Below are 9,893 nucleotides of genomic sequence, written 5' to 3'. Positions count from 1 at the left end.
CCTCCCCCCACCTGCCCCCAAAGACGGATCTTCCCCAGGGCATTTTCCATCAGATTGGAGACTCTTTGCTCCTGGCTTTCAGCTCTGCAGCCCTTTGGCATTGAGTCTCACCCAAGGACCCCCACGGCTGGCTAGGTACTGCCTCATACACCTCCTACTCCAGGCCAGGCCATCTGTAGACCTGGGTGGTGGCCTGGGTCTGGTCAGGACAGGTAGATCTTCAGCACCCTCTTCCTGGAAGCTCTTGTGGTCGTGGACCATGTTTTATTTGTTTCTGTGTCTCCTGTGCCCATGCCAAAGCCTGGCATAGAGTGTGCTCTTGTGATAGGAAAGAGGTGACTCAAGATGTCATTTGAGGGGCTCTAGGAAGAGATTCCCGCCCTCCCCTCCTAAGTCCCCAGGAGCCACAGTCTGGAATTCCACTGAGAGAGGCACATTCCTTGACATTCTCTTCCAGGAAATAAATCAGGATTAGTTTATTCCACTCTTGGGCCCAGAGGCCCGAGGAACTTTTGAGAGGGGTCTGCCAACCTGTTCCCCAGCCTCTGGAAGAGAAGGGCTGAAGCCCCTGGGAGGAGCTGACCTCTGGAGACAGGCTTTGGCTGCTGGGGCCCTTGGGGCTGGTGGGATCAGCAGGGCTCGTCTGGGAGGGAGCCTCCAACAGGCGCTTTATCAGGCCCTATTGCAGGCGTTATCTGTGGCTTCTCAGCAAAGAGCAGCCACAGTCCTCAACCACCCTCAGTCCACTCCAGACCTAGAACAAAGCCGAGTCAGCTGGCAGCCCTATGGCTCCACAGTTCAGACCGTGGGCTCCGCAGACCCAGGGCCCACGTGGGGTGTTCAGGGGGGTGGCTGGCCCAGCCTGGCGACTGCCTGTCTGCTGGGACTCCCCCGCTGAGTGCCCGTCGCTGCAGGGACCACCTCCCTGGGGCCTGTCTGCAGAATGAGGACGGGGCACCGGGTCACCCCAGCCCCTCCAGGGTCTGGCTAAAATGTCAGCCACAAAGGACGGGACACAGAAGGGCCTGTCCAGGAACAAGGGCCAAGTGTTGGTGTGGGATGAGGGCTGGGGCCAGGCTGGTCAAATGTTTACTTGGAATGGTTTGAGTGGGCACCCTCAGGCCACGGGGGCAGCTGGCGCCTGGCATGGGGCCCCTCTACCCACCACCACAGGGCACTGCAAGGATTCATACCCAACCCAGATGGGCACAAATCCAAAAGCACCCAGAGGGGACTGCCAGCTGAGACCTTGGTCACTCCCTCCCAGTCTCTGCCCATTGTCAGGGAGGGAAGGCTGGCTTAATCTCTCATTCTGGAAGCACCTGCTTCTCTAGCTGCCTGCAGGGCTGCCATGGATGATTGAGAAGGTTGTACATTATAAAAGTCACCTTGCCACCGAAGTAAGTGGGCCTGAAATCCTTGCAACTGGGCAAGGAGCTTCATCAGCTCAGAGGGTGTTTTTTTTTGCAACTGTCTGCTAGGAGGTGATGGCTTCGTGTAGTGGGCACTGGGGACATTAAGAAGACAACAGGTTCTTTTGGTAGGTGCTCTGAGTCTGTTAGTGGTAGGTTGCTAGAAATAATACAGGAGGCTCAGTTGGATTTGAATTCAGATAAACAATGACAATTTTAAAATGAATAATTATGTCCTGTGCGATATTGCAATGTCTGAGGGTCATGAGGGGTGGATGGTCTGGTTAAATCAGCACAAAGGGCCCTAGGGGCCATGGAGGAGGGTGAGGGAGGCTGATGTGTGGCTGGAGAGGAGCCTGAGAGGTAAAAGGAGTGGACTTGGACGCCAGGGTACTCTGAGGTGGGGCCTCCAGAGAGTTTGAGCTCAGGACTTGTGCTGTAATAGGCTCCCTCTGGCGGCCGTGTCAAGAATAAGCTGTAGGGGCATGGCCCAAGTTGGCAGACGTACGAGGTCATTGCAGCCATCTAGGCTAGAGGACCAGGGCAGTGGGCATGCAGATGGAGAGAAATGGCTGGTTCTGGATATATGAACTTTTTATTATAGAAAATGTCAAACACGTACAGATAGTACAGGGAACTTCTGTGTCCCCATCACCCACTTCAACCATCATCGGGTCATAGCCAATATTGTTCACCCCTTCTGGAAACTGGGTTATTTTAAAGCAAATCCTAGCTATCGTTCATAAATATGTCCATAAGTGTCACTAAGAGATAAGGGCCGAATATATTTTGAAGCGGGAACCACCAAGAATTTGCCCAAAGACTCAAGAAGCGATTAAGAGAGAAGGGGCCATTGACCTCACGAAGCCCATTGCTGTGCAATAAGTTCCCCAGTCCTAGGACCACTCATCTTGAAGCTTTCTAGTATTTTCCTCCTTGGGCCCCCTTTCTCCCATCCCCTGTCTGCATACTCTTCTAGTGTGATGCTCCTCAGCCTGGGGCCTTGGGAATGCCGGCATGGACTCCCTGTCGGACACTCATGCCATCTCCCCAGACCTCACAGCAGCCTAAAGCTTCTCCTCTTTCTGGTCTCTTGATAATAGCATTTGTCCGGTGTCTGGCATAGAGACTCCCTAGCCCCTCAAAGACCATCATTCCCTGGGAACTCAGGAAATGCAGGTGCCCTAGGGGAATGTGAGGGAAGTATGAGGCAAGTCACAGAACGAGGTACAAGGACACAGATTCAGGCATAAAAACCCTAATAAATACAAGGAGGCTCTTTGCTTTCCAGAAGGCCACCCCCTCCAGGAAGCAGCCTGGCTCTTCCTCTGATTTACTGGGAGACTTTTGATAGGTCCCTTCCCCTCTCTGGGCCTGGTCATGTAGGGCTTCTGTCAGCACCCCCTCCTCTCAGATTCTGCCTCCTCAAAGTTCCTGGGGTGGGAGGAGCTGAGGGGCAAAGTTAGACTGAGGAAACACTGCTGGGAACCTGCTAACTTCTGACCCAGCCACACCCTCACTCTGATGGCCATGACGCAAGCACAGTATCCCCACTTTACAGAAGAGGAAAGCAAGGTACAGAAATATAAAGACACTTGACTAGGGTCCCCTAGTTTGTAGGCAGTGCAACCAGGACTTGACTCCAAGGCCAAATCCTCAGCATTGGTGCCCGGGTGTCTCCATGGCTTTTGAGGCCCCATCCCTCCAGGCAAGGCCCCCCCTCAGCAGGCCCAGTCCTGCCAATGCAGTCCAGATTCCAGCCACTCTCCTGCCTTAGAGCCTGCTGAGGTCTGGAGCACCTGAAAGCCTTACCGTGGCTCTGGGAGGCCAGCTCACCTTCCTATTCTGTTTACTTTCACTTACTGAGGCCCTCTCATGGGCTGGGCTGAGTGGCACCAGACACACCAGGGCATTTCTCTCATTTACTCTTCACAGCAGTTGAGCGAAGTGCTATGCCCATTTTACAGATGTAGAAACTGACACTAGAGAGGTACAGTGAACTGCCCAGTGCCACACAGCTTTGCAGTGAGGAAGACAGGCTTGAAACCAGAGATCTGTGACTCCAGGTGCTCCTTTCACTATATTGCAAGAAGAGTAACATGTCTAATGACCCAGTGCCATTTGGTTGTCCTGGCTTCAGGCATCCTTTTTTGCACATAGATCCTCCGTCTAGTTTCATCTACGTGATACACTTGATCTTTCTAATAACCATGGGAAGCAGGTATGACGACCTTTCGGCTTTTACACATGAAGTGCCACATATGCCCCTGGGGCGACAGTGTTTTGAAACTTCCTGAAACTTTCTCAAGGCTGGAGTCCTCCCTCGAGCAGTCCACAGATGCTTACGTTCTTCTAGCGCCCCCTGCAGTCCTTCAGTGACATTTTAATCACCCAACTGGGTCATTTAGAAAGTTTTTCTTGGAAAATTTTCTTTCTTTTTTTAATCCAATACCTCCTTCAGTTGCCACATCTGGGCCTTCCCCTCACAAGTTTGGACCTATTTTGTCCCTCTTTGTTCCACATATTTAGCAATAGTTAAAACACGTTTGCTTCTGTAACTTTGTCTTTAAGAAACTGTATTATTAAGACTCAACAAACTGGGGAGGTTGTGAAGCTTGAGAACCACATAATGAGTCTTGGTTTCCGCCAGCCTGGGAACTCTTGGGGTGAGGTCAGTATTACCCCATCAGAGATGACTAAGGGTCTTCCAGGAAAGGGACTGTGTTTCCCCACGACCCGCCTCCCCAGGACGAGTCCCTTCGGAGCAATGACCGGAGCAGTGAGTTGAAAGAGGTGGCTCTGGGCTCTTCCCACCAGTGAGCAGGCTTCAGCAATCACCCCCTCATGGCTTAACTTGTTTCATCTCCCGCCTCTCACACAATGACCAAATTCTTTTTGAAGCAAATCTCAGCCATCATATCATTTCATTCATAAATATCCAATATTATCTCTAAAAGATAAGGATTCTTTTCCTGGAAACTACACTACCCTTATCACACCTAAACTGTGTGCCATTATCACAGCTAATATAATCAAATATCTGTCAGTGCTCACGTTTCCCTGAGTGTCCCATTTAAATCAGGATGCAAATAAGGTCCACACATTGTGATTGTTTGTGTGTCTTTGACTTTGCTTGGAAGTCATTTGGAACGGTTCTTTATGTTCTATCACTCACTCAATGCATAGATTTATTTGCTTCATTTTGCTTGTGGGTTTTATGAATTTACTTAAAATTTTTATTTTATTTATGGTTCCAAGGTCTAGCATACAAAATAAAGTAATTTAGAAAGATCTAACTTTTATTTGTGTTCCCCTCATCCAATCCTCCCTCCCCATAACTATTTATTTTTAAAAATTATGCTTTATCCTTCCATTGATTTATTTATATATACTATATATTACATATATACATATATATTACATATACATATACATATATATAAAAACATATATATTTGTATTCCTCCATTTTTTTCTTAGATAAGTGTTAACATACAATCTTACTTTTCTCCACCTTGCTTTATGTATGGTTCATCCTCCCTCTGTGATCTTGCCTGCAGCAATCTGTGGAGATGTTCCTTGTTCTCCTTTACAGACAGAATCCTCCACTGTGCTGCTAACCACAGTCCCTACTGATAAACATTTTCTTTGTTCCCAGTCTTTTGCTATTACTAATCAAGTTGCAATAAAAAGCCTTGTGCTCACATCTTTTAGTGTACCTACTGGAGTTGATTTCCAGCAATGGGATTCCTGAGTCACAGGTTGACTATACCAGCAATTTTGCTGGCTTTTGCCAAGTTCCCTTGCACAGGGATTGTACCATTTTGCATTCCCATCAGCTACATAGGAGAATTGTGGCTGTTGCCAGACTTCTGGATTTTTGCCAATCTGATAAGTGGGAAATGGTATCTCCAGGTAGTTTCAATTTGCATTTCTTTTATTTGAGCAACATTGATCATCTTTCATATGGTTTAAGATCCATTTGCATTTCCGTGAATTGTCTGGTAATATTTTTAGCCTCTTTTTCTAGGAGGTTGTTGGTTATTTCCTTCTCCATTTTTAGAAGCTCTTTATAAATTAGAGACATTAATTCCTTGTCTGTGATAAAGGTTCAGGCATATTCCCTCAGCTGGTCACTTGTCTTATTCATTTATTTATTTACTCATTCATCTCAGGCCAACGGATGCTGGGAATACATCTATGAACAGGGTGGCTCCACTGCCCTGGACTAATCCTGGACATGCCCCACACTTCCCTGTGCTGTCCTTTCTGTCCCTGACCCCTCTTCTGCCTCCCAGTGACCTTCTCTCAGTCTGAACTCAGTGAGGGACAGAAATAAGTCTGATTATCTTTGTATCTCCTCCTATATTCCTGGTCCCCGATGAGTGAGTGAATGAATGCATGCATGAATGAATGAATCTTACGAGGATAAAACAGCCTCTCGGCCTGGGAAGCCAAGTCAGAGGGGAGCTTGGAAAAGCCCCTTCAGGATCAAGGTTTCTTCACCCCTTGCATTCTCTTCAGACCTAACTCAGATCAGAATTGCTCCTTTAAATTGCTTGCATACAGTATATGATGCCTGCTTCATTTTACAGTTTAAATGAGTGTCTGCTCATTGTAGGAAATGTAGACAATAAAGAGAGGTACAAAGAAAAAATAGAAGTAACCCACGGACATGTTGGTGTATTTTTATTCAATTTTCTTTTAAAAAATATTTTATTTTTATATATTCTATTTTATATATACATATACACATGCACACCTCTTAACATTATTACATACATATTTCCTTGCAGTATTAAATTGCCGCACATCGTCATGATTTTAAATGATCTTCTAATATGCCACGAAATGAATGTATCATACCCTAGCCCTACCACTTAACTTCTCTGTGCCTCAGTTACCTCATCTGTAACATGGGGATAAGTGTTTCTTTAGAAGTTCCTTGTGAAGGTTACTAGTGAATCATATGTATGGTAAGCACTCCCTGAATGCTAGACATTGTCATGATTATTACTATTTTTCCTAATTGAACATTTAAATTCTAACTTTATTCTATTGCCAACAACACTGCAATGAACCCCTCTGCTGAGGGGCGTTTTGTGGGAGCATCAGAGGAGTTGTTTCACTCCCACTCCCAAACTAAGCACATCGACAACAGAGTGAGCAAGGTGTGCTAAAGAGATCCCTTGGCTGAGTTAGGACAGCAGGTGTTTGTCATGGGAGGCCTGGGGAGAGGGCTGTCCAGCAGGAGAACAGCATCTGCAAACGCTCAGAAGCTTGGAGGAGCATGGGAGTTCTGATGTGCTGGGTAAGTCAACAGTTTTTGCTCCTATTTTACCAATGGGGTAGTCGAGGCCCAGGAAAAGGAAGTGACTTGTCTGATGACAGGGGTGGGAACCAGCTCTGTACCTCCTGATTACCAGGTCAGTGCTCCACTCTCCTGAAAAGCATTTGTGTGCTTAATGGGAGGAGGAGCAGGAGGTGAGAAGAGGAGGAGGAGGAGGAGGAAGAGTTCGGGGCTTGTGAAGCCCTCATACCTGTGAGCTCCTGCCTAGTCAAGGCTTAGCTATCCTGCAAAAAGGTCAAATTCAGACTTAGCCCCATATGCCTTCAAGTCTTCTCCCTGAGGCCTCCCAAATGCAGACCCTCAGGCTGGTGGCTGGCGGGTCTCCTGAGGCCCCATGCTCACCTCCCACCCCTTTAACACAGCCCCTGGCAGACAAAGACTGGAAAACCATGGGCCCGTTTTCAGTTTTCACCCAGAGCACATAATTAGTCAGTGGCGTGCCCTGTGTTTATTTTAAAAAGGAGTGTAACCATGTCGCCAGTGCTTCCAGTGCTGAGAAGGCCTAGAAAGAGTTGGGGGCTTGAGCATCATGGGGGTTTGGGACATTAAAGGCCTGAAGTATAGGTGCTGACAAGCAAAGTTTGAGGGCTTCTGAAAGTCTTTCGAAATCTTCCCTGCTGCCAGTTACCATTCAAGGTCCACCATTAAAATGGTTTCTGTAGACTCTCGAAGACTTTCTAAGCATCAAAAAATTCACATGAATAATTCTTGGAATTATGGGTCTGAATTTGAGAGCATTGTCTGCAATAGCAGTCTCACTGCTGCTCTAGTCCAGGTACTTACCTGTAATTCTCATTTCCACATGCTGAAGAGCTCCTGCCCCCTGCTGTTTACAGAGGATAGTTCAAGGGAATGGGAGATGGTAGTCCCACTCTGGTGGGAGGGCCACGCTCCAGGCCTTGGCAGTTTCCCACTAGCAAGACCTGACATTTCTCCGAAGGGCCATCGTAAGTTTAACCTAAGATTCAGAAGGTATGAGTGGGAAGGGATCCCAGAGGCATCTAGGCCATTCCTCCCAAGAGGCAGAAAGAATGTAGGGAGATCCTGGAGAGGGGGAGGGATGTATCTCTACGAGTTTGTGGCCGAACTGGGACTAGAATACAGGTCGTCTGATTTCAGCCCCAACTCTCTGGGACCATGTTGTCTTCTTCCATCTAAGAGCAGTGAGGAGACATTTAGCAGGAGCCAGAGGAGGCCAGGCTCGGAGCCAGGCACCAGGGGTCACAGTCTCTACCCCTGCGGGGCTCCCAGAGGCTGAGGACACGAGAACAGGCACTCATCTGAATTGGGGTAGGTGGAGGGCTGGCAGGAGCGGGTCCAGAGAGCTGTGGAGAACAGGATGGAAGAGAAACATCTGAAAGTTTTTAGAGGGAGTTATAGAGGAGGATGAAAGGTGCAGGGACGCCACTATTAGGAGAGGTTGAGAAGGGTCGTTCCAGGAATGGGGAAGAGCGAGGGCAATGACCTGGGAAAAGGAGGATTTCTCCCACTGCCAGCTTGCAATGGGTTCCCGGGGGGGCTGAAGGACCCAAGTATCAGTGCAGACCTCAGGGCCTGAGGATGCAATCTATCACCCTTATGGGGACACATATATTTTCACAGAGGTCCATTGGACATCATATGTTTTAATCTAAAGAGTCACCATCTAATGGTAGAAAGTCAGGCACTGTGACAGCTGGTAAGGAAAACCCTCTCTGGAATAGTGCTGATGTGACTGCTGTACGGGCTGGCATGCGGGCGTGGGGGTGGGAGTGGCCGGCGCCGGATACCTCCTCAGTTTTAATTCTGTTGACTTTCAAGCTGCAGTTTAAGAGCCACCTGCTCACTTTCATCTGTTCAGGTGACCACTCCCTCCTCCCTCACAATGACCATGTCACCCTGCTCGTTGTGTCTCAGTTTCCCCACATGTGAAATCAGGCAGGTGGACTTTTTGCTCTCTAGGGCGTCTTCTGCTTAGGGCCTGTTTTTAGCCCAGTGTCAGGCTTTCTTTGCCGAGATGTTGGATGCGCCCTCTGGTGGCCAGCATTGGCCATGCACCCCGGGGATGGGCTTTGCAACTTGCGTGGCTCTTGGAGAGCGTGTTTAAAGGTGGGTGTGTGTGAGCATGCCTGTGCATTGGGAGTGATTACATGCTCATGACATATAGAATGCATAGCTTCCCTAACCCTCAGCCCCCGATTAAAACACAGACAGAGAGGTGGGGCCTCTCTGTTTAAAACAAAGGCAAAAGCTGGCAAAACTTTTTGAAGGTCAGCTTGGGGCACCCAGGGTTGCAAAATTCTCTGGGTCACTCATCTTGCTAATACTTGCTGAGAGCATTATTCCTCTGCTCAAAATATTTTATCCTTTTTGTCCTTCTGCTAAATAGAGTAAATATCAAACTTCTGGACAGAGCTCTCTGCTTGGTCCCCCTATGGCTTCACTTTTAACTCTTCTTTTCTGTCCCACTCCAGGGGAACGCTATCCCATCTTTTTGCATCTTGGGAGAATGCTCATCCTGGTTCTTTTTCCCAATGTGCCCTACCTTCTCTTCTAGTCCCTGCAGGATCTTTCAAGACTTGGTTAAATGTCACCTCCTCCAGGAAGACACACTTGAATTTTCCATTTGGATCTGAGCTTCCCTTCCCCCGAATCTCCTGGTAACTTTGTCTACATCTGTCTCTTGGGACATAGAGAGTTTATAGAGTTTATCCAGGTAACTTGAGTCAAAGATGTTCAGTTCTGTAGTCTTTACATAAGGACTGGTTCTATGTCTGCTTCATATCTAAACCCTTCCAACACTGAGCCCTCGCCATTGGTGTCCAGGGGGTTTTCTGCAGGGACCTGACTCCCACTCCTCCCTTCCATATCCTCTATGCTCCCAACTTTAGCCAGTAGGGGCTACTTTTACGGAAGGATGTCTGATAGTAGAGGAGAAAGACTCTTGGGCCAGACTCCTGTTGGGTCTTGTCCTTTGACAGGCAAATGGCTGCCTAGAACACAGGCTCCAGCTGCTGAGCTGTGTGTAGGAGGCTGGTATCTGGGTGCCCAGAATGAAGCGTCAGACACAGGCCGCTGCCTGGCTCTTTCCTTCAAGGATAGAAGTAATGACTTCAGGCCTAACAGAAATGACCTCGGCTATTTGTAGAAGT

This window comes from Pteropus alecto, unplaced genomic scaffold (genome assembly GCF_000325575.1).
Source record: "Pteropus alecto unplaced genomic scaffold, ASM32557v1 scaffold86, whole genome shotgun sequence".
NCBI classification, from domain to species: domain Eukaryota; kingdom Metazoa; phylum Chordata; class Mammalia; order Chiroptera; family Pteropodidae; genus Pteropus; species Pteropus alecto.
The sequence above is the reverse complement of the archived record's forward strand: the minus strand, read 5'-3'. Positions refer to the sequence as shown.